The sequence below is a fragment of the Narcine bancroftii genome, chromosome 11 (genome assembly GCF_036971445.1).
Source record: "Narcine bancroftii isolate sNarBan1 chromosome 11, sNarBan1.hap1, whole genome shotgun sequence".
Classification (NCBI taxonomy): domain Eukaryota; kingdom Metazoa; phylum Chordata; class Chondrichthyes; order Torpediniformes; family Narcinidae; genus Narcine; species Narcine bancroftii.
Genome location: NC_091479.1, coordinates 92,778,993 through 92,805,590, shown reverse-complemented (window position 1 = coordinate 92,805,590; position 26,598 = coordinate 92,778,993). Strand labels below are relative to the sequence as shown.

General features: G+C 39.3%; 1 long non-coding RNA gene across 1 annotated transcript in view; it reads left to right on the top strand.

Annotated features, from left to right (window-relative positions):
• The window catches only part of LOC138745622 (uncharacterized), a 60,660-nt gene extending 35,492 nt beyond the window's left edge, over nt 1-25,168 (top strand). The window contains exons 3-4 of the long non-coding RNA XR_011346370.1: nt 10,282-10,370; nt 24,245-25,168. This is a non-coding gene — a long non-coding RNA (uncharacterized lncRNA). The remainder of the gene's footprint in view (nt 1-10,281; nt 10,371-24,244) is intronic.
• The last annotated feature ends 1,430 nt before the right edge of the window (nt 25,169-26,598 follow it).

Sequence of the window (26,598 nt, the reverse complement as noted above, 5' to 3'; positions counted from 1 at the left end):
TATATTCACTCATAGGCTTAAATATGCCATTCTCTTGCATTCTTAATAACTCATTGGACTGAAAGCTATGTTGGAACAAGATAAATTTATTCCAGGAGGATTAACCTACCACAGAATGTAATCCCTTCCACTTTTCAAATCCACAGAATTCTGTGGCGGCCTAATAATCAAAACAGATTTTCTGAAACTTGTCTGTGAACTTTTTTTTTAGGATCAGTTCAGATTCTTGACTTGCATATTAAATTCAAACTCCCACATCTTAATTATCTGGAAATTATGCCTTGACAATCATTTAGAAAAATCAACATTATTAATACTAGCTTCTCTCAATATTTTTGGCTCTAAAAAAGTTGTTCAAAAAGCTTAACGTGCTTGTATTGAATCTTCGGGTCTGGTGCTTGGCATTAGTGGACTTTAGGAAGCTCAAATGTACTTGACCCAAAAAGGAAAGTAACTTAAATGCTTGGAATCTGAAATTAAACTGAAAATACTCAGCAGGTCAGGCAACATATGTGGAGAGAGAACAAAGGTTAACATCTGTACAAAATCTGTACAAAGTGAAGGGAGGAAAGTTGAGGGGAGACATCAGGGGTGCGTTTTTAAAAAAAAGAGAGTTGAGGGTGCCTGGAATACATTGCCAAGAGTGGAAGTGGAGGATGGAAAAATAGGGGCATTTAAGAGACTCTTAGACAGGACAAAAGAAGAGTTATGAAGTTGGGAGGGTTTCGTTTTTTTTTCGGTAGGTATATATGGGTCAGCGCAACATCATGAACCAAAGGGCCTATAACGTGCTTTATTATTTTAGGTTCTCTATTCTAACATAAGCTTTTAGAAATGGAAAAACTTTTGAAATAAAACCAGTTGATAGGAGCAGAGAAAAGTGAGGAAGTGTAGAAAATGCTGAAGTTTATGAGAGCCGGAAGGCAGGATAAATTAATTGACAGAATAATGGGGTGCTGGATAAACCATTCTTGATAGAACCAATATAATTTCTTCCTGAATCTCCAAAGACCTTTCAAAGTTTGAGTCAATTCACAGTGGCAGATTCCCTGGATTATGCCTTTCTTTCCCAAGTCTGTTGCAAGTCTTAATAGTTCTTTTCTGAATGATAGGGAAAACCACAGGTGCATTCCAAAGATAACCCAATGTTTTCTTGTGTATAGAATTCCCTGAAGGTCCAATGTTTTATTTGCAGCATTCCCAAAATACCTGCTTTCCTTCTGGGAAGCTGGTCCTGCATCATATTCTGACTTGTTCACCTACGAGGTTTTGGTTTTCCATTTCATTGCCTTTATAGGCCAAAGAATCTTCGGCTTTTCCTTCATGTGACCACTTATTTAGAAGTTATTACACCTTACCAAGCCATTAAAGGTGGTGTTCTGTGGGAAGGGAAAAGTTTGGTGGGTTCAAGGAACAACAAAACTGGACACAGTCTGAACACAGGAAGAATCTTTGTTAAAACACATGTAAGGGGATCACAACAGCCATAACACAAACTAGTACTCTCAATCACAAAATACAGTATAATCAGTCACATTAGACTTGATACTACCAATACTAGCCACTGTCTACAGACATAAAAACCAAGGATTGCAATACTCTACCCATCATTCCTTGTCTAATGTAGGCATGGCTCCAATGCTATCTAACAGCCCCAATCCCTTTTGTAGTGCACACCTTACCAACGATTCTTCCTGCATTGTCCACAGATCACAACCTGGAGCAAAGCAGGGTTCATCTCAGAATTGAAAAGCAAAAAAGCAAGAACTCTTGCACATGGTGGAGGGTCTGGCCCAGGTAATCACCAGGTGTTTGAAGGGGCTAATGGTCAGGTGTGGACAGAGTACAACCTTCATTGGCAGGTGATGCAACTTCTGACTAGATTTCTGACAGAAAGGTCACATGACCCACAACAATCCACACAATAGATAGGTATGTTTATCAGTGATTTGCTCTCAGTGAATCTCCCAATGCTTATGCATGTATCTGAAGCATGTAACACATCTCAATCTAGATTGGAAACCACAAGATTTAACTCGCTCTCTTTTTCTGTCTCTCTCTTGCTTTGTCTCTGTCAACTTGTCTCTCTCTCATTTTATCTCTCCCTCTATCTAAAATAACATATTTAGCATTCCTGTCCATTAAAACTGCAATAGAAAATCAGAGTTAACATTTTGGGTCTAAGACACTTCATCAGTTCTTACAGCTAACTTTCTTTTTTCTTTTTAATATATTTTATTGAGGTTTACAATAATAAAGAAATTAAACAGTACAATTATGTAAGAAATTCAAATTGTAAAAAGAAAAAAACATAATTCAAAACCCCACCATTTTACAAGGTTGGAAAAAATACTAACATGTGGATATCAAGTGATGACAACCTGGAAATAGACAGCAGAGCATTGAAGGGTGACAACCCTAAAACTTCAGATTATGATAATGGTCCATAAAAGGGCTGCATGTCATTATGAAATTAGTATTTGAATCTTTTATGGGATATCTATTTTTTTTTAAACTTAAACAAGACCTAATATCATTTAACCATTGTGTATGGGTAGCTGGAGTGTTATCTTTCCATTGAATCAAAATTGCATGTTTGGCAATCAGTGACGTAGAAGATAAAATTCGATTTTGAGTTGAAGTCTTGAAATGATCCAAAAAGAGCAATTAAAGGGCAAAGTTCCAATTTAACCTTAAGAATCACCGATAATGTTTGAAAATATCTTTGAATTTTTTTCTAAACTAGGGCAAGCCCAAAGCATGTGAATCAAAGAAGCCTCAGCAATTTTACATTTGTCACATAGAGGGTTTATATCAGAATAAAAACAAGACAATTTAACTTTAGACTTATGTACTCTCTGGACCACTTTAAATTGCAATAAACATCGCCGTGCACAAAGGGAGGTCATATTAATCAGATTATAAATGGAGTCCCAAACCTTGTCAGAGAATGGAAGATTCAAATCCTGTTCCCAGTCTCTCTTGATCTTAAATAACGAGGCCATTCCTAAATCAAGCAAATTGTTATAAATAAGAGATACTGAAACTTTATGAGAAAGTTGTAAATTAAAAAGTAAGTCAAGGATACCCCGGGAATTTGCAGAAAGTCAACTATCTGAGATTGAATGAAATGTCTTACCTGCAAATATCTAAAAAACTGTGTGTACGGTAAGTTAAATTTTACCAATGATTGTTCAAAAGAAGCAAAGGTATTTTGAATAAAAAGGGTCTTAAAATATTTAAAAATTACTTTTCAGAAGTAACTACTTTTAAACATTTAAAAATTACTTTTTGGAAGTAATTACTTTGAAACATTTAAAAATTATTTTTCGGAGGAAACATAAAAAGGTTTTCTTGGTGCCATGACCTTAGTCAGCAACTAATTCTTCAGTTATCATCATATTAGTCTTTTTGGATTTTCTTGTATACAACCTTTTCTGCAAAATATTCTTTTACACAATGGTGACTGAATTTCAAAAATGCATATCTAATTGCAGTATGTTTGAGTTGTATTGTGGTCATATAAATATTTTACTCAAGCCTGACAATTTACAGATTAAAATTTACATTCATAATAAAAATAGTCCCAAAGAGTCTTGAACAATTGTTACTTCTTATCAAACTGTGAAAGAATTTAATAGGTCTTTCAACCTACAAAATAAGCAAATATCTGGATTTATAACTTGCTATGTGCAGGAGATTACTGTGAACAAATTAGCTGCTGTAGTTTCTGCATTTCTACAGCAACTATTTTGACTTCTTGACAAACAGTGGTTTGAGATGGTCTGAAAGGACAGAAAGGTCTTGCCTATCTACAATTTCTTTCTTTCAATCCATGTTCGTGATATGAAGAACTATCTATCAGCATTTTGTTGCAAGTGTCTGCCTTGTGCTAAATAAAAATTTTACAGCATTCAAAAAAATCTCACTGAATTAGTACTTTTAACAAATTATGAAAAAGTAAATAAAAGGGAAGAATTATTTTTTTTTAGTTAACTAGAATGTTGTCAGACACAGATGAATTATTTTTCATTCTGACCACCCGAACTAAAGTGGCTTCATAAAAAGGAATAAAATAACACAAAATGATACTCAAGGGCATTGAAAGACATAGTGAAAAAAACTGGATTTTTTAACTTTTTCCAAACTAACAAGTTAAATTTATATTAACCAAACAATAGCTGAAGATAAAGGAACATGTATGTAATTTGAACATCACAAAGTATTTTGAATATTACTTCTGAAGTGCAAGTCCTGTTTTTAAAGACAATTTTACAGTCTACTTTCACATACTGATCTGAAATAATTTACATTTTGGACATTATTTATTAAAGTTTGAAATAGTTTATTGAGTCCATTAAGTCCATATTATTGCTTCATTGGGACATCATTTTAATGTCTTGTCCAAATTATAGCACATCTGAAGATACAGAATCATATTGAAAGCTTTCTTGGATATCCTCTTTCAATGAATGAGTCTTAATTCTAAAATCTTCTGGGCAAGTAAGTGTGCTCTGGTTGCTGCTGTTCCTGTGTTTTGACCTAACAGGAGCTATTTATTGGAAAATTTGCAAGTGTCTGCAAGGTTTAGTAATACCTTGAGTTTCAGTTGACAGCTATAAACCATTCAGACATTACTTTTATAGTTTATATCATCATTTAAAATATTTAAGTGGCTTTACTGTTTGATAATCCCTTCCAGATGGCTTATCTTTTCTGTTTTCATTTCCTCTGTTAAACTTGTATCATAATCCCTTATCCCACCTGGAGATCTACTCGTTAATTATTGAGGAAGTTCCTCTTTCATCACAAAGCTGTACTGCATGACATAGTGAGATGCATTTGAAAAATATCCATAATATGAGTTGTGGGAAATACACACAAAAATGAGTTTTGTTAATTGTGACAAGGACTCCAGTGCAAAATCTAACACAACTTTTGGCCTGCTTTTGAAAATTGCAGCAACAAGCTTTTTTTTTAAAAGAATCTTTTTGCAAGATATCAAGGCCAGAATTTCTTTCCTGATGAAGGGTTTTTGGCCTGAAACATTGACTGTCTTTTGCTTTCCATGGATGCTGCCTGACCAACTGAGTTCCTCTGGCATTTTCTTTGTGCGTTCCACCAGAATTTCTTGCCAACACCCATCATTATAACTTCTTGCCTCTTATTTAGAAAGTGGTGGTAAAATGCTTCTTGAGTTGTTGGGAGTCTGTCTGGTGAAGCCACTCCCACAGTGCTATTGAGAAGGATGTTTCAGGTTTTAAACTCGGCAACAATGAAGAAATTATGTCAGGCTAGCATGCGGGTTGGTAAGCAATTCACAGATGTTCCCATGCACCTGCTGCCCTTCTCTTTCTTGGTGTCATGGGCCATAGTTTGGAACATCCTCTTGGATTAGCCTTGATACATGAATGCAAATAATTTTGCAGAGGACAGAAACTGAATTAATAGCAAAGAGAATAAATGCTTGGGTTGAATGCTGAGACAATTATGCAAGTTGCCTTCTCATGGAGAGTATCAGACTCCTCGAGTATTGCTAAGGCTGCACATATCCAGGCAAGGGGAGTGTATTCCATCACATTCCTGATTTATTAAATTTAGATGGTTTTGACAAGTCACTTGCCGCAAGCTCTGACTTGTTCTTGTGGACAGTATGTATCTGGCTGGTCAATTTATCATCATTATGGTGTGAATTGGTTACTTGCATTCTGGTGTGCATTCCATTTTAGCAGATGTTTGGCAATATCCTAGGTGCATCCATTTCAAATGAATAATGATCCTGTAATAAGTTCACCTGATGTTAATCGTCACATACTTAGTTCATACTGAACATGAGCTTGCTGGCCACCATCCTGATATCTAGGGAGGCTGACCTGCCAAATTTCTAGGCTAAAACATGTGTCCTTTTTATCCTCGGCCAATAAGAATTTGGCTGCTGAGACAAATAAAAACCAGTACTTGCTTAACTTGAGTCATTGAGGTGTTTGGTATGCGAGGTGTCTTGTGTGTATGAGGAAGAAATGTTGGACTATGATCATTGCAAGCTTCTTCACACTTTCATCCTGCATTTTTCACTGGATGCTCATGATCTCAATCCACCATTCACTTGGCAACCGCTGACTTGACAAACACTGTGAAGTAACGATTTACTTAGTATCTGGGTACAAGATGTTAACAGTAATAGTTTACATATTGTGCCCAGTTCACAGTACATGCTGTTAATTTTACACTTTTTCTTTTTTTCCCTTAACTCACTAATTGAACAGAACCCAAGTGTAAAAACTACGATTTATGTAGTATCTTTCACGTCCCTTTCAGGATGTCCATGAGCATCTTACAATTAATAGACCACTTTTGAATTCATTCCCATAATCGCAGGAAATATAGAGCCAATTTTCACAGCAAACTCCTACAAAAAGTAATACGACAATGACTTAGTGATCAGATTTGTATTAGTAATGCAGAATGAGGGATATACATTTGCCAGAAAACAATCTTCTTTGAATCTGTGCCCTAAGATCAATTTACATTCATCTGAAAAAGTGCATGGTGACTTTGAAATTTTAATTGGAAAATCCTAGCCCCAGCAGTGAGTGCTCAATTGTACTGGATTATTGGTCAAAGCGTGTGTGGATGGATATCTAGAACAAAGCAACAAACTGATTCAGAGGTAAAAGGACTGTGGTGCATGATAACCCCATGCCTGTTGCTTGCAGCAGGTGAAATGCCTGCTGCCTGCTGAGATTCACCTACTTGCTGTGTTAAATCAAGGTCACTGGTGCTACAAGCATCAGCACGTGGTCTGCAGGGAGTGTTACAACTGCAGGACACTTTGCGAGATTCCTGCAAACCGCACCTGAGTTGGGAAGCTTAGAGCAATGGCTGAACATTTGAGAAAGGGAGCACCAAGGTTCAATGCTCTGAAGTAGCATAAATAATAATGATGAGCTTTTTGCATACACATTGTACACGTGCACCAAAATTCTTCCTTGCTGCAGCCAAACACAATTTAAAAAACCATCATAATAAGCTAAATTGAATTGAAAAAGACAATATACACACAATTGATTCATAAACAGACAGATAAATAGATACGGCAGACGAGTCTTCCTGGCATTATTTTTCCGCTTCAGTGACGCTTGTCAGTGTTGCCTGATGTGACAAATGTTTTTCATGCCTCAGGTATAATGGGAGGGTGATGATTGTCTTGGACCTGTTGGACCAAGGAGCTGCTTTCCCTACTATATAACTCTGTAGCTCCATATTTTTCTGCTAAAACTCAAACATATGCCGAATGGGGAACAGAAAATTGCCTAAAACATCATAATTGCACAGCATTTTGTCTTTAAGAAAAGTTGGCATTTCCTTAACCAAAAGTTTTTAAATCAGTATTACTCCACCAACTCTGACGAACACAGTTTACCAATATGTTAAAGATACCGTAACTCGCAAAGCTGGTCATCAGCAAAAGGAACAATCCAACGATTAACCTGACGGTCTGCAGAGCTTTCATTTTGAGGCTGGTTGTTTTGAAAGGATAAGAAGATGGAGAATGGAAGGTCCACCACTTTGTTCAATGTCCTGTTGCACGTGTAAGAGGTGGAAAACTGCAGCACCAACAACAGCCGATCACTGGCCAGATCTGCCAATTCTGCGCTTTCTCATTAATCCTGTATGTGGAAAAACCCTTTACCAACAGAATGTGAACAGTCATGTCACATTTTTCACCATTGTGTCACTCCTGTAAGCAGACACCCAAATGATGGTACATCACCACTTTGACTCAGTCAACGATTTAACATTTGCTAACACTTTCTTTCAACATGGGGCAAGTTTTGGAATTCTAATGTCCTGATTCCTATTTTCTTCAGGGAGATTTCCTGACGAAGTTAAGCTCCTTCCCCTCTCCTGAAGTCAGTGGTTTTACTAAATGTGACCAGCAAAAACAAACAAATATGGAACAGTTAAAAAAAAACCAGAAATCCTGAAGCCAGCAACATTATGATGGAACTGAAAACTACCTTCAGATGCATCAACCATTTTTTTTTCCGAAACTCCATCTGCATGAAACGAACTGACCAACATTCTGCAAAAAGTGTAATTTATATTGTCAGAATCAATGGATATTGCTCTAAACACAAGCAATAATTGCAAATTTTTATGAGCAAAAGGGTTTTCTATGTACCCACAGAAAGCTCAAGGGGAAATGGGAGAGACAAATGGGGATGAGGCTTCACTGTGTTTTTAAATGGATGAAATTGTGTGGAAGAGGTCTGAAATGAACAGATTTATAAGTTTAGTGACAAAGAACTGGTTCTCTCGGTTTCCGCTCGATATTGGAGACAGGGGAGGAATGAGGCTTAGGATCAATCACCAAAGTTCCTGGTAACTTTAAAACTAAAACAAAAATTGTAGATGCTGAAAAGCTGAAACAAAAACAGAAAATTCTGGAAAACTAAGCTGGTCAGGCTGGGTGTGTGGGGAGAGAAGCAGCCAAAGTTTTGCATCTGCAACCCTTCGACAAATCAAATAGCTGGGTGCAGAACGGCAGGGGAATCAGACGAGCTGAAGGAATGTCGCACCAAGCAGGCTGAGGAGGGGGCGACAAGACTTCGAGAGCAAAGCCAGGAAGGGCAAAAGGAGTGATGGGTCAAAGCCAGCCTCTTGTTTTATTTTCTCTTCCCTTCTTATTTTCATGGCAATTTACTCTCTAACTTCCTTCAATTCCGGGAAAGCATCTTTGATCTGAAACTTTGGTTTTATTTTGCTTACCGGTCTGTTGCAAACATCTGCCATTTTCGGTTTACATTTCTCATTTCCAACGTCTGTAATAATCTTCCCTTCATATTTGGATGGAGAGGGAATGCAAGCAAATCCTATGTCCACTTTTCAATGAGTGAAGTATAGAATTCATTTGGGTGTTGAAACTTTTTAATGATCAAGATAAAAATAAAAATCTATTCATCAACGTGATTTTCAAAGCAGCGTGGCTAGCTTCATCAAGTAAAAGCTTACTTCACTACCAAGAATTTAATTCATGTTGATTCACAAGCTTTTAATTTTAGCTGGATCTCATCCCACAGTGATGTTCAGCAATTCCCGCAAAGTACCCATTATACGAACAAAAAGACAATAGAGAAAGATTAAAAATCGACATAGAAATCTAGCACAAATTAACTTGGTAAATAATTACTACACCCTGGCAATTATAAAAAAAATCCAAATGACATGACTCCAATTAATGGAAAGCCATGAGATAATGTCCTCTTATCATTCATTCAGGTGCCTTGCCATTCAGCGTGGGCGATCATGTCTCTCCATCCTTCACGATCTCACACCCTCAGAATTGTAGTTGTTGCCTCTTCTCCTTCAGTGAAGGCTCCATCTTTGAACTGACTAGACAATGTTCAGTTCACGATTATACCATGGAAAATACTGAAGTGGTTTCGTGCTGCTTTCTTCAGCTGCAGTGTCCATACTGCCATAGATTCATCTGCCCAGCATTTTTAGTTTTACAGCCATTTATTCCAATGGGTAAAAATCTGCTTGAAAACCCATCCATGGATTCACGTGACCCTGATTGGGAGACTAAACAGGTACTGATTCTTACCCAAGGGTGACCTGTAGGCCATCGGTCAGAAGGAGTGCCTTACACCTCTTTTTGCTGAACAATTGCACAGCACTGATACCTTTTATATAAACTAGTAATTAAGGAAACAGAATCATCATTTTAAATGGTTGTGAATATAAAGTGTTTTTAATAAATGTGTGATTTTTTTAACCAAAGAACATAAGAATGAAGTTATTGTGGGTCCTCTCTAAATAATTATATGACAAAACTTTGATTAAAAAAAACACAAAACATTTAATTGTATCCGCACTGCTTGGCTCGAACCTGTTTCTCAACTGATGAACGTACTGAAAGGAACCCACCCAAATGATGTCAGCTTTGTGGAGCACATGCCCCTTTCCAATAGTTTATTTTTCAATGCAGTAATAATCTGTTTCCTTTTATGTCAGCAGGCAAATTGGCATTTGTACAAAACATTTTTTTTTAAAGGAACAAGAAATTGCAGCAAGCACGATCCCTCGTGTGATCTGATTTATAGGCTGCTGACTGGAATCAAAGCTTGAAATGTTGGATTTTTCCCCTCACTGGGAATGTTACACGATTAATTTCTCAGAGATTCATATTGTTGCTGTTGCAAAAAAAAAAGTGAAAATTGCTTTTTGATTTCCGAATGTATCAAGTTATACGTGTGCTCTGGTCATTTATTGCAGATGTTCAGGCTGTCGAATCTACAGAGACTGTCAATGAGCTCAGATGAAGAGTACTACAGAAATGTCTTTGGGTACGGTGATCAATGAAGGTACAGTAAAACCCTGATTTAGCACACCCTGATTTAAGACAAATTTGGATATAATGCAATGAGACATTGGACCCGGGCTTTGGGCTGTTGCCAGGAGTGGGTATAAGTGCTTGGGGCTCGTGGGGACCCGGGGCTGCTGCGAGCAGCGGGGACCTGGGGCTGCCGCGAGCAGTGAGGATAGTTGGTTTACTAAAAATTAATTTGTGTTTTAATTTCAAGTGTAACTACAATAATAGATTGAAACCCCAATTTAGCATTACCCCGATTACCCCAACTATCGCATTATAACAGGGTTCCACTGTATAAAGTCAGACAGGTATGACAAGTTGGCATGATGGAGGCTCATCCCAGACTGGCTTCCTCCCCACCTTCTACTGCCTCCATTTTCTGTTGTCTTGCCAATAAGGGAAGGAATTATTTATATTTCAATAGCTTCCAGTTGGCAAATTTACAGTGGTTACAAGTGAAATTCAGGGTTGTAGAGGATAGAATTATTTTCTTGAAGTGCCTTCCATATCTCCACCCTCCCTTCCACTGCACAAGAAAGGAGGTTAAGGTGAGAGAGAGACATACAAGAACAATCTGAGGGGCAACTTTTCCACTTGAAGATTAGTTAATATCTGGAACAACTGCCAAAGGGTACAATTACAACATTCAAAAGACATTTGGCCAGACATTATACTGGACAACAATATTTTTTTCAAAAGGTTTGTTTCCTTAAAAAAAAAAATCGGGGATTATGATAGACAAATTCAAGCTGAACATAAAGATAATTTCAGATTTGCTGTATCACGTAGCAAGTTGGAGAGCAATTATTTTTAATTGAATTTAGCATCTTTAATCTCAATGATGCTGAAATATTGAGTTAGTTCAACTGACCTAAAAATGTTCTGCCGCTAATTTTCATTTGAACTCAGCATCTGATACCTCTCATGTCAATGTCCAACAATATTCAGCCAGCACTGATGGATCCAAGTTACCCCGATTCTGCTCCTCCATGGTCGCATTGCCCTGGTGAAACCTTTCACCATGTTCATCCATGACTGCACCAAGATCAGCAGGGAAGAAGTCCAAGTGCGAATGCAGAAAATGAATTTTCAATGACTTGATTTTGCATGCTTGAAGCATTTTAAAAATATGACAGGAAATCACAAAAGTGGGTAGTATCTGAAAAACAGTAAGTAATAAAATATACGGAGAAGTGCTCAGGAAGCAAAATCTTTCTGGTCCAGAGTTATCAGTCTGGTGAATACACTCATTGCACATCAAGATCATTTCCAGTTTGTTTCTCTGGATTATATCACTAGGGCATCACGAGACCTGATGTCGAGTGGCTCCGTGTAATGTTACTCAGTGCTTTGAGAGACCAAGCACCCACCTGAATATGTAGAACGTTATACATTTGGCAAACTCTGGCATTTTGTTGATATATTTTGTTTGTGTTTATTTTTAAAGGGACCTCATGAGGGCCTTTTAAATGCTTAAAGATCTTAACAGCTTCAAATCTTCCCACAAAACCTTTTTCTGTACATTTGCGACATTCTGGAAAGACAAAAGAGGTATTTGCGCTGAGTGTTTAGAAGAAGGTCAATTGATGTCCTGGCCCCCACGTGAGCCCTATCATTACCGAGATGAGTTTGCGGTCAACGGGTGTTGTTTCTGAATTTCTGATCATTTTAGACTGTTTATGAAGACCCAGAACAACAAATTTAGCAGACAATAGACTGAAAATTTTGATCAAAATTCAACCCGTATTCATCAAATGATTACTTGAAAGTGATTGCAGGAAGAGAACAGAAAATATAGACTATTGGAGAGAATGTGGTACTTAAGACATCAATGATTTGGAAACCAAAAATACCAGAGTTCAGGTCCTTACTAAGTGAAGTCACATCCTCCAAAAGCAGGATAATTAAACTTGGGAATGGCAAGAAGTAAAATTTGGAGGTGTACAAATATCTGATGGTGATAGGAAAGTATGAGATTATAGAGACAATATAGAGTGCAAAACTGATGGCCCCTGTATTATTTTTCCCTTTGTTGGGGTTATAACAATGTCACATGAATAAACACAAAATATCACAAATGTGCGAGTATAGATTCACGGGGCTGAATGTCCTTCTTCTCTGTGATAAATAACACAAGATGAAATATATTATAGCAATACCTTGAAAATTGGAATTAAGGCAGAATAGAGATTTATTTTCATAACACCAATAAGACATAGGAGCAGAATTAGGCCAGTAGGCCTATTGAGTCCACCTCACCATTCCATCTTGGTTGATTTACTATCCTTTACAACAACATTCTCCTGCCCTTTCCCTGTAATCTTTGATTCCTTTCCTAATCAAGAACACATCTCCACCTTAAAAATATCCCCAACGACTTGGCCTCAACATCTATCTGTGGCAATAAATTCCACAAATAAATCACCCTCAGGGTAAAGAAATTCCTCCTCATCTCTATTCTAAAGGGACATTTTTGTACTCTGAGGTAGGGCCCTCTCATCGCATACTCCCTCACTAAAGGAAACATGCTCTCCACGTTCATTCTATCCAGGCCTTTCAGAATTCAATACCTTTCAATGAGATTCCCACTCATTCTTCTAAATTCCATTAAAGTGCAATCCCAAAACCTTAAAATGTTCCTCATAAAAAAAAACTCTTTCCCTCCAGGGATTATCCTTGTAAAACTGCTCTGGAGCCACTCCAATGCCAACATATTATTCCCTAGATATGGAGCCCAAAACTGCTCACAATATTCCAAGCGTGGTCTGACTAATGCCTTATGAAGCCACAACATCCCATCCCTGCTTTTATGATAGATGTGGATTACATGGATTTTAGTCAAGCATTGGATTAAGGCCCCCATAGTAGACTCATTCAGCAAGTCATGAATCCACACAACCTTGGTTGTGTGGATTCTGAATTGGCTTGACTGCAGAAAGCATGAGGTAGTAGTTGACGGAATGTATTCTGCCTATAGGTCAGTGAACTGTTTCACAGAGATCTGTTCTGAGACCCCCACCTTTTGTGGTTTTTATTAATGACTGGGATAAAGAAGTAGACTATTATACATAGTAGACGGATTGGGTCAGTCAGTTTGCAGGTGATACGAAGGTTAGAGGTTTGTGGATGGAGTAGAAGATTGTCGAAGGATGCAGACATGGGCAGAAAAGTGGCAAATGGAGTTCAATCTGGAGCAGTGTGAAGAGATGCATTTTGGAAGGTCAAACTTGAAGGTAGAGTACATGATTACTGGTAGGATTCTTATCTGTGTGGAAGAGCAGAGGATCTTGGGGTCCAAGACCATAGATATCTCAAGATTACTATGCAGGTTGATAGGGAAGGTAAAAATGCCTATGATTTGCTAGGTTATATTAATCGGAGGATTGACTTCAAGAGTTGTGAGGTAATGTGGCGGCTCTATAAAACTCTGGTTAGACTATACATGGAATAGTGTGTACATTTCTGGTCACCTAATTACAGGAAAGATGCTAAAGTTATATTGAAAGGCAGAAGAGATTTACCAGGATGTTGCTGGGATTGGAGAATGTGTCTGATGAGGCAAGGTTAACAGAGCTAGGACTTTTATATTTGGAGTGAAGGATTAGAGGTGACTTAATAGAGGTAAACAAGATTATGAGGGGCATTGATAAGGTGGACAGCCAGCAGATTTTTCCCTGGGCGAGAGTAGCAAATACCAGAGGACATCTCTACAATGCCACACACACACACACACACACACACACACACACACACACACACACACACACACACACACACACACACACACACACACACACACACACACACACACACACACACACACACACACACACACACACACACACACACACACACACACACACACACACACACACACACAGTGTGTATGAAATGAGACTCAATTAATCCAAACTGAGTTCATCCTTTTAATCTTTTCAAATAAGACTTTCAAAATTAATCCGAAGAAGCAAGATCTGTTGAAGCCAAAGATTTATACAAATTCTTACTGCAACATGATCATTCATTGTATTGTATTGGAGAGTTATTCCCCATAGCACATGGTCTTTAGTTCTACATTGTTAAGATTAAAATTCTCAGGAAGTCTTGGAAATTTTCAACTCATAGGCTCTGCAGAACCACTCCCATCATTAAGTGGGTAACTTTATCATAAAAGCAGCTATGTCTTGACCAAAAAAAATTCTGGCTCACACTTTAATCTGCAGTTTGCTTCCCTGAATTGGTTTCTGATATCTGGGATTTAATGGCACTAGTAGTGTAAGGAAGCAGCTTTAAAACTGCACTTACTTTAGTGGGTGAATTTCACTCAGGTTCCAAGGACAGAGCATTTTGAAGTTAGATGAAACCCCTTCACTCTGCATATGAAGTTTCCTTTAAGCCCCTGCCGAGATCTCCATTAGCAATTTAAATGTAACCTTTCCCTGAAATATGTTGGAAGCACTACAAGAGACTTCATCTGGTGCAATATATCACTGGCTGAGTGTTTTTTTTAAAGTTTCACTTCCATCTAACAATATTTTTTACACTTCAGTTTTTCGGCACTGAAAAAATGTCCATGAAGTGGGCGGTTACACATCTATTATTAAGTTATTCTGTTCAAAGTTTTTTTATATGTTAACTTTTTTAAAAAAATCTTATTCTCAACGTCATCAGGAACTAATTGTTAAGGTGGCCAGTTCACAGTGGAACCAAATCATTAATCCACATGTAATGCATAACATAAGTCAACAGTAATTATTTCAAACCCACACAATACTGTCAATGTTATTAATTAAAATGTTTTAGTTTCAGTTTAAGTGGCCACATAACAGTCATGTAGATTAAAATCCTTTCTCCTACTTTTCTGTTTAGCAAGCATTTCTTCCATACAAATAATCACGAATTCTATTCAGGAATACCTTACATTTGGGTTTTGACTCTATTGAACAAAACAAAACTTTGTGCTCAAATTATGCATAGGACTTTTTTTTTTAAATTAAGAATAGACATATACTGCTATGCTTCTTTGGCTTGGCTTCACGGACGAAGATATATGGAGGGGTAATGTCCATGTCTGCTGCAGGCTCGTTTGTGGCTGACAAGTCCGATGCGGGACAGGCAGACAAGGTTGCAGCGGTTGCAAGGGAAAATTGGTTGGTTGGGGTTGGGTGTTGGGTTTTTCCTCCTTTGTCTTTTGTCAGTGAGGTGGGCTCTGCGGTCTTCTTCAAAGGAGGTTGCTGCCCGCTGAACTGTGAGGCGCTAAGATGCACAGTTTGAGACGATATCAGCCCACTGGTGGTGGTCAATGTGGCAGGCACCAAGAGATTTCTTTAGGCAGTCCTTGTACCTCTTCTTTGGTGCACCTCTGTCACAGTGGCCAGTGGAGAGCTCGCTATATAACACGATCTTGGGAAGGCAATGGTCCTCTATTCTGGAGACGTGACCTACCCAGCGCAGTTGGATCTTCAGCAGCGTGGATTCGATGCTGTCGGCCTCTGACATCTTGAGTACTTCGATGTTAGGGATGAAGTCGCTCCAATGAATGTTGAGGATGGAGCGGAGACAACGCTGGTGGAAGCGTTCTAGGAGCCGTAGGTGATGCCGGTAGAGGACCCATGATTCGGAGCTGAACAGGAGTGTGGGTATGACAACGGCTCTGTATACGCTTATCTTTGTGAGGTTTTTCAGTTGGTTGTTTTTCCAGACTCTTTTGTGTAGTCTTCCAAAGGCGCTATTTGCCTTGGCGAGTCTGTTGTCTATCTTGTTGTCGATCCTTGCATCCGATGAAATAGTGCAGCCAAGATAGGTAAACTGGTTGACCGTTTTGAGTTTTGTGTGCCCGATGGAGATGTGGGGGGGCTGGTTGTCATGATGGGGAGCTGGCTGATGGAGGACTTCCAGGCCAAACCTTTTGGCAGTTTCCGCAAAACAGACGTCAAGCGTTGAAGAGCTGGCTCTGAATGGGCAACTAAAGCGGCATCGTCTGCAAAGATTAGTTCACGGACAAGTTGCTCTTGTGTCTTGGTGTGAGCTTGCAGGTGGCTCAGATTGAAGAGACTGCCATCCACGCGGTACTGGATGTAAACAGCGTCTTCATTGTTGAGGTCTTTCATGGCTTATTTCAGCATCATGCTGAAGAAGATTGAAAAGAGGGTTGATGCGAGAACACAGCCTTTCTTCACGCCATTGTTAATGGGGAAGGGTTCAGAGAGCTCATTGCTATATCTGACCCAACCTTGTTGGTTTTTGTGCAGTTGGATAACCATGTTGAGGAACTTTGGGGGGCATCCGAGACACTCTAATATTTGCCAAAGCCCTTGCCTGCTCACAGTGTCGAACGCTTTGGTGAGGTCAACAAAGGTAATGTAGAGTCCTTTGTTTTGTTCTATGCATTGTTCTTGTCAACCACATGGTGAGGAATAGGAATGGAAAGCAAAAACAATGTGGGACCTGCTGTTGGAGTGGCACAAGGTTCCTGGATTATTGAAACCACCCCCCCCCCTCAAAAAAAACCTTAAGACAACTATCAAAAGATAGCACTGGGCATCAGGCCTCAATGGAACGAAAGCAGCAATCTGTTGCATCAGGCATCGTCTTTGGTTATGCCACTAAGCCAACTGGTATGTTTTACATTCCGCTGGTCTGTTACATGGCAAAGTTTTCATTTAAACTGGCTCGGAATACAAACAACTGAGCTGAGCACACAGTGTGTGGTCCTTCCCGATGATCACTTAGTCATTCCAAAGCAACAATAAGACCTCAATGTACACATTGCTTAATGCTGTATGAGTTGAATTGACCAGATAGCATGTATTTTTTTTTAAACTAAATTTTGGTACACGTGATAATAAAGCAATTTATTCAACACTGTTTTCGATAGACTTACAAAAATACTAAAGAAAAATTTTTTTGAGGCCAAATTTAATCTCTCTTTGTTGTTCACATACCAAACAGCCACAATGAAATTGTAATTTCCCCTTTATCTCATATCCAATAATGGAATGTACCCCAATTAAAGGTGATCATTCAAAAGACTGGGAATTACCCCAAAATTCTGGCCAAAATCTCTCACTAATCTTCACCATAGAGCCTCCAGTAGATTAAAAAAACACTTATCAACTCCTTCTCCAGAGCCCGGAATGAACAAAAATTGAAGAACAAAATTAACATTTTGTTTCTGAGCTGCAAATAGTACATAAAGTAAAAATACTACAATTCTATCCCAAGGAGTGGCCATAATGGGCATTTCTACATTGACCAGTCCAAGCCAATACATTGAAATAAGTGACTGAGAGATGAAACTAAAACACCATCATGTGTACCTATCATCCACTCCTGCCATTTTCAGCAAAAATGCATTGCTTATGTCGTGAGATGTTACTCGGTTCATTTCAAAAGTTCTGTTTCTTTATCTCTTCAGATAGATCACCTTCTGAGAATATTGTCAGAGTTAGTTGTGCAATAAAGGTGACAGTGCAAGGATATCAAGCACCCGCACACTGAGCCCCTCAGGGCTGTGCTCACCCCACTCCTGTTCATGCTACTGATCCACGACTGCTTTGCCAGATCCAACGGTGTCAACCAGTTTGTAGATGACACAACAGTAGTTGGCCTCATCAGCATCAATGATGTGATACACTACAGAGAAATGGTAGATAATCTTATGACCAACAACCCGATTTTAAATGTGGACAGGACAAAGAGGATGATCAGCCTCCACTGCACATCAACAACTCTGTAGTAGAGAGAGTGGAGAGCACCAAGATCCTCAGAGTTCACTTAATTAGTGACCCTATCATGAACCCTCCACATCTCCTCGTTTGTCAGGAAGGTGCCTCAGTGGCTGCACTTCCTGAGAAGACTGAAGCCAGCAAGGCTACTGTTAATCATTACTTCAATCTTCTATAGGAGTTCTATTGAGAACATCCTGGCTGGCTGCATCACAGTGTGGTATGGTTGCTGTAGAGAAATGGATCAGAGGTCAATCCATAGGACCATAAGAGTGGCAGAGAGGATGATGGGAGTCTCCCTCACCCTCCTCCACATCGATGTGATCTACTGGGATCATTGCCTGAAGAGGGCATGCAAAATCATCGAGGACCCCTTCCACCTGCACGCAGCGTCTTTCAGCTGCTCCCGTTGAGAAAGAGATACAGGAGGATCAGAGCCCGCACCACCAGGCTAAGAAACAATTTCTCCCCATGGGCAGTGAGACTATCATATGCACAAAACAGTATTTATTCATTTATTTGTATAGATGAAATATTTGTCCTACATATGTATTGTTTGTCAGTAGGTGTGTAATATCTGGTTGTGTGTATGCAGGTTTTTGCACCGAGGACCGGAGAATGCTGTTTTGTTGGTTGAACTTGTACAATCAGTTGACAATAAACTTGACTTGAAACTGATAATAATGAACCAGTTCAGAAGGAGAAACAGAGGAGACATCCTTGCAGGACTGTAACCAGGGCAGCAGACCAGCGAGGGGCTCAGCTGCTGAGGGACCTACACAGGCTGCGGGCAATTTGCGGCCAGGGACCCAGACAGGCAGCAGGCTACTGGACACTAGCTCATGGAATACAGGTATGGAAGCCAAGATTAGAGAGGGTGCTAAAAGCTTCTTCGTTGTGTCAGAGGTTTGGATCTGGAGATTGTAATTCTGATGAATCGAACGGGAGTCTGTGTGGCGGTAGGAGCGCTGGAGGTGAATCCATGGACACTGACTTGAACTCTTTTGCTTCTCCTATTGTTAGGGGTGCCTGGCTGATGGTAACTTTTTGTTTGCTTTGCAGCAGACAAAAGTTAAAGTACATTATGTACAGTTAAAGTCCTAAAATCCAGACTGCTCGAGGATTGGATCGGTCCAGATTTTCGGATTTTCTGGATTCTCGGACAGTTCATCTGTAGCGCTTATGCAGTGCATGCACACACGCAAGCACACAAAAGCCAAGTGTTGTCAAGAAGTCTAGATTCTTGGGTGGTCCGGATTTCAGCCAATCGTTTTCAAGAGATTTGGATTATCAAGTGGTCCAGATTTCCGGCATCCAGATTTTTGGACTTTTACTGTAGATTACATTTTTAATGTTTTAGTGCATGACAATAAAACGACTTGAACCGTGACATGCAATCTGCTGCAAATCGAATTCAATTGCAGAGTTGTCAACAGAGCTACTTTTTAGTTCTGTAATTATTCACAAATGGATATTTTTAGTCACGTTGCCCTGAGAAAGTGATCAGGTGATCAACATGCCAAGCCAGTATAGAGTTAAATATTTTCGTGCAAGTTTATCCTTTCATTTAGAGACAGTGAAAATGGCATTCTCTGCCTTCTAAGGAATTCAATTAAACTCTGAGTTTAACAGTATTTTCACATCTTATTGGAAACTTTTACCAAGAAATTGAATTGAATTTCTTACAGTGATCTAATTTGAACTTTCATTCGTATTATCAATCAAAGGTCATAACTACATAATGGAAGAACTCACAGCATAACGTTACTGTATTCTACATTACAGCAACAACATAGCTTGAAGATCTCAAGTAGTCTAGCTTTTGATACATTGTTGAACTAACATTCTTGTTAAATGGGAGTTTGCCACCTTTATGTATATAAAGATTGTAACGGCACTGATTTACCAGTTTACAAACAAATAAAGAATACACTCACTCATTTCTTTCAGCACACTGAAGTCGACTTTCTTTTTTTAATTATTCACTAGGCACATCACTGCATCCTTCAACTCCCCAAACACCACCCAGCTAAACTCCTCTGACCTTCTCATTGGCTCACTGCCACACTGGTGTCCTCCGCTTGCATCGGAGATTCATCACCTGTACACTGATGCTTAACACACCCGCGCTTGTACACTATTACTTCCCCGCGCGTGGCATCGCCTCCCTCATCAGCGATGGCCGGCACCACTCCTAATGAAGGCAAGTACGCGACCACAAGAAGATATTGGAAATTCAATCTCTTTTATTGGTTTCACTCATTAACAGCAAACACAAGCATCTTAAAAAAATAATTCTTGTGAGAAGCCGTAGGAGGTACAGCTGGTCATCGACTTACGACCATAATTGGGATTGATGAGTTGATCCTAACTGAGATTGGTCATAACTCGGAGACCTTGGGCTGCCGCTGGCAGTGAGACCTTAGGCTGCTGCCAGGAGTGGGGACCACTGTATACAGTACTTTTAATACAAAATATGTACTTGTACAGTAGTTTTAATAAAGATTTTTTTTAAACCCACGTAGGTCAGAAGTCAAGGACTACCTGTATTTGGATAATAATGTAAAAAAAATCTTTTTTCCATGTTAACTCCCAAAATCAGAACATTTTTAATGTTAAACTTTCCATCTCCCCAAAAAAGGATTACTCTTATGCCATGAGTTCAAACAATTATGAACAGAGAAACATATACAGTTTCTTAGATGATACATTTTCTCGTCATTTGGCAACATAATACTTTTACTATTTTATCACCAACTAAAAAAAATTAACCAAAACTGATCTGTAATATCTGTTACTTCAAATCATTCCTGATACTATTTTATCCTGATCTCTCAAAGGTTTAATGGCAAAGAATGATGAGCACATTTGGTTTATACTGGGTAAGGTGACAATTTAGTGCTATAATTTGCAAAATCACCTGCCACACATAAAATGTTCAGGCAAGCAAAGCAATATTTCCACTCCATTGCAAAACTGATTGTAAGAGAGGAGATTTGTGGCAACTGCTATTTGTTTGCATGGCGCTTCCATTAAACATCTTTTTACACTCACCTGGGATAACCAGTGTCACGAGGGACCTGCAAAACAGAATTTGATGCCATTCATTAAGACATGAAAGGCAAAGGTCTCCAGAGATATTATCCCTTTATTGAGTGACAATGGTGTTTGCTTCCTCATGAGGGAATAAAAGTTACATTGAATCTATAATTAACTTTTAGCAGTGTTTTTTTTTAAACATTTATTCAAAAAAATAAATTTCTGAGGAAAACAACTTTCAATCAAACAACAATTTTCAAAGTTTTTGGTTTTAAAGTACAATATGTTATTACAAATATCAGATAATGGAAATCTAAAAACAGAAACTGCTGGAAATTATCAACATTTAGCACAAGCTAGCTTGTCTCCAGAGATCATCTCCATCTCAAGAGGTCCACTGGTTTTTAACATCTGTTCCTCTCACAGCTACATCAGCTAATTTCAGCATGCCTGGCCTCTCTTCCATTCTTCCAGTGCCCCTGTCTCAGTCTATGATTAAATGTTCTGTACGAGTCCCTTGGAAATGTTTTCTTTCTTCTGGAGCCATAGCTTCCCACAACCATTGTTAACAAAGCCTCAGGCCACATTTCATCCGTTTCTTATGCCTCTGCTCTCACCTCTTCTCTTCTGGGACAGGAGCTCCCCTGAATCAGTTTCCACATGACTAGCTTGAGCATTCAACAGATCATTCACTGCAATTTCCTCCAATTTCAAAGAGATTCCTCCGCCAGACACATCTTCCAGCCTCCACCCCCTTCCCTCTCCCATCATCACTGTTTCCTTCACATCTCTCCATTCTTTCAGCACTTTCCTATTGATTCGGAGGTGATACAGCACTGGACTTTTCCCATCTCCCTTCCCAGAATCTAGGGAGCCAAACTCCCTTTCCAGGTGAAGCAGCAATTCACTTGGACTTGTTCCAATCTAGAGTACTGTATTCAGTGTTCACAATGTGACTCCCCTCTACATTGGAGAGACCAACTGTAAATTGGATGACTGACTTGAAGACTAAAAAACAGTCAGAATCATAATCAAATTTAGTGTTATTAACTGGTCTTGAAATTCATTGTTTGGAGGTAGCATCATTGGGCAAATATTGCTCTAAATTCTGTTTCAAAATAAATGAACAGTGTAAAAATAAAAGAGAAAGTGAGGTTGTGTCTGTGGTTCATTACCCATTTAGAAATCTGATGGCTAAAGAGAAGAAGTTGAACTTGTGGCATTAGGTGCTCGCATTCAGTTTCCTGCATCTCCTTCCAGATGTTACCAGTGAGAAAAGGCTGGGTGGTGAGGTTCCTTTAGGAAAGAGGCTGCTTTCTTAAGATACTGCCTCTTGTGGTTGTCATCGATGGAGTGACAACTGATGCTCGTAATGCAAGAGGCCAAGTTAACAACCCTCTGGAGCTTTTTCCTGTCCTGAGCATTGGCCCCTCCATACCGGACAGTGATACAACTAATTACAATGCTCTTCACATCTGTAAAAATTTGTAAGTGTCTTTGATGACATGCCAAATCTTCTCAGACACCCTTACGAAGTATAGCCACTTGTGAGTCGCCTTCTTGATTGCTCCATCATGGAAGCTCCAGGACAGACCTTGATGGAGTGAAGACCGATGCCATTGATGCTGTAGGCTGAGTTAACAACTCTCTGAAGTTTTTTCCTGTCCTGTGCATTGGCACCTCCATATGAGACAGTGATACTCAGACAGAATACTCTCCACGGTGTACCTGTAGAAATTTACAAGAGCCTTTAGTGACATTTTAAACCTCCTAAGGGATCATGGGATTGGAAGTCTGCAGGGTTTTCCATGATCTTCCCATTATTTGCTGTGGTGGTACACCACTGGCCTACTGCAGGGGGTAACCTCTGTACCTGCAGAAGTGTAAGGGGACAGGACAACATCTGGCTGGCTGTCAATCAGTCGGCCTGAATGGATCAAGCCCCACCCGGTCGGGTATCAATCACCTTCCGGGATACAAGCCTGCACCGGCCTTCTGAGACCTCACTCAGAGTTGCTGCAGCCACAGCTAGCCTGGCTCTGTGGAAGTCTTTGTGGATTATAGCCTATTGTACAGTCTTTATCTTTGTGAGTGTCTGATTCTTGCCAACAGTGCACCACACTTGCCACTTTAATTTCACATCCCACTCCTCCTCTGACCCATCAATTTGCGGTCTTCTGTACCAGTAAAGAGCAGAGTAAGATGGTGACAGAAGATATCTGGACACATTGCACCTTCTGAACTCAGTAACAAATTCTAAAGCTTCAGGCAATCTGATTTTTCAATCTAGGTCAGCTTGTTTGTTCCTCTTTCCCTCTTTTTATCTTTCTGGAAGTGGACGACATGCCCTGCCTGATCTGCTGATCAGGTCTTTGTTCTGCATTTTGCAGGTCCTGCAATCTATTTTTTTTTCATTTGCTAATTGTGCCAGTCACTCATTGACCAGATAACTGTGTTTACAGTTTACCCTATCAGAGATACTCCCTCCCTTCCTCTTCTCTGCAGCTCAACAAGGTTCAGTTCTCTCTTCCCATTCCAATGCAGAATCTTTGACCTGAAACAAATATTTTTTTCTCTTCCTATAGATGCGGCCTGAACTGCTGAGGGTTACCAACATTTACTACTTTTAGATGAGATACAATAATGATTACTGACTTATTTTATGTTAAAGTGGAAAAATCTAAGACTGTTTGACTAAAAGTAGACCATTTTAAGATAGGCACTTGGCCACCAAGCCTCAGCTCTAGATTCTAAGCCAGATGATATGGTAATTACTGAGAGGCTGATTCCTTTAGAGAGGAGTATGTATCTCTCAGTACGAGATAGTCATGCAGAACTTGGAAAATTAGTCTTTTTTTTTTAAAAAAAAGAGTTTTGTGAATCTTTGGTATGGTCAACCTGAGCCAGTTAGAGATGCTCAGTCATTGAGACCTGATCCCATGGGAATGGCATAAAATCAGCCATAATCTCATTGAAAGGTTGAGAATAGATTGATTCCTTATGTTCAAGTATTTGTCATTTATATTTTATCCTTTTAATCATTATTATACATAAATTGAACATGCAGCTGTATCTAATAACTTCTATTTATTATCATGAGGTCCTCATGAAGATTGCTGATCATACATTGCAAGACTTCACCTGGATCAAAAGGATACATCAAATGCTGTTGAAGAGTGGAGAGCACCAACTTCCTAGGATTCCACTTACTTAATGGCCTATCATGGACACACATCTCCTCAGGTGTCAGGAAGGCACAACAGCCACTGCACTTCCTGAGAAGACTAAAGCAGGCAACGCTACCAGCCACCATGCTGTGAACCTTCTATAAGAGCTCTATCCAGAGCATCCTGACTGGCTGCACTACAATTGCTGTAGAGAAATGGATTGAAGGTCAATCCACACGACCAGAAGATTGGCAGAGAGGATCACTGGGGTCTCCTTCCACCACCCCACCCACCCCCCAACAACATGATCTACCAGAATCCTAATCTGAAGAAACCACGCAAAATCATTGAGGAACCCTTCCAACCCACACTCAGCATCTTTTAGCTGTTCTTATTGAGAAACAGGTACAGGAGTATCAGAGCCAACATCACTAGGCTGAGAAACAGCTTCTTGCCACAGGTAGTGAGAATGCTGAACGACGAAAGGAACTGCTCAACCTAACCATCTGAGACTCTCATATTTACAAAACAGTATGTATTTATGAATGAATACTTGTCCTGCATATGCATATGGTCTGTAAGTGTGTTATGTTTGTTGTGTGTCTGGGTGCTTTGCACCAAGGGCTGGAGGACGGTGTTTTGTCGAGTTGTACTTGTGCAATCAGGTGACAATAAAACTTGACTCGATCGCTGTCTCAGAACACAAAATGACTGTTCTGCCTTCAGGTCGTAATAATAGAGATATCAGCTCTTCCTAGTTCCACATTCTTAACTGCTCTCTGGATTGCTTCCACCTGCAAAAACTTTTGTCCCTGCCTAGTGTCAGTCTGCACATCTCTGGCATCACAACTGCCTTTCTCAGCTAACGGAAACGGTTTCTTAACCTGTTCACTGAATACCACCATATGCATTGAAAGTCATGACCTGAATTCAAATAGAATTGAAGACATACCATGCAGCTTGTAGAAATGGAAATGATCAGAAATCCAACATCTTAAGTTCTCCGTCTCATGCGGATGCAATCAATGAAAAGAGTGAAAAACAGGCAGACTACTGAGCTGATTTTCCCCATTGCCAATAAACAATTTTATCCTGTAAATCCACAAAGTTTGCATCCATGCTGCTATAATTTCTCAACTGCTGTGTTCGTGAATTTTAAAGCAAAATTCTTTTTAGACATTACTTGAAACAAAGTCTAAAGTGGTGCTGTTCTCCCTTATGGCACAATTACCTGCCGCTCTGGTTGTCTAGGAAGAATGTTATTAAGCTGTAAAAGGTGCAGAATAAAAATCATTGGGGCGGAAGAGCTCGAGTTATCAGGAGAGATTGAATAGGCTCCCCCTCACCCCCCACCCCCCACCCCCCCACCCCTGCTTTAGCGGAGAAGGTGATGACACTATATCCATGTAATGTTGACTCATCATATGTGTAAACTTTTTCTAACACAAACTCGAGAATTCAGTACTTGAGAATTCCACTGGTCACCCAATTATCGGGATATTCAAGCTTCTCATAAAAGGGAGCGTCCAAGGAATCCAATAATAGCATCAGCCTTGTGACACCCAATAAGGTGGTGATGAAAGTCTAAATTATACAAAGCTGCATCCACTTTTACTGTAACACATCTATTTTCATTTTGCTCTGTATTTCGAACTGGAAATTTAAAAATCATTACTACACATTGTTTGATTTCCAGAATTGTAATTTGCCCTGAAATGATCAATTAGGTCCTCATCAATGGGTTTATGAGGTAGTCCCAGATGAAATAGAGCAGAATTGCTACTTTATAATTTAAACCTATGATATATTTTTATTCAATTTGATAAATGCATGCACTTGTTTCCATGGACATTATTTAATGCTTTGTACCACCAATATGAAGTTAATTCTAACAAATTACAAATAATCTGTCATCTCGACAATGAAGGCCAATCATTCCTTAACAACGCACCAGAGAACAAGAAAATTACTTTAAAAAAAAATACGGCATTGCTTTCAAATTCTGTGAAACAACATTTTTGATTTCAATAGGACTGGGACAAGTATAGGTTGCATGAAAAACAACATTGTGCATCATTATTAAGCATTGAATCTTCATTTGGAGGTCTCTGATAATTGATTAATTGAACCAATTTACTTTCAAACCATCACAATAATTGTTTACACTACAGTAAGAGTTTCTGAGGGGTCGGAGATCATTTTTTTGAAGTCAACCTTCTTCTGGAGCAAGCCACAAATGTCAAAGACATTAAGCCGTATTTTTCGGAGAACTGAGAATAGAATTCTG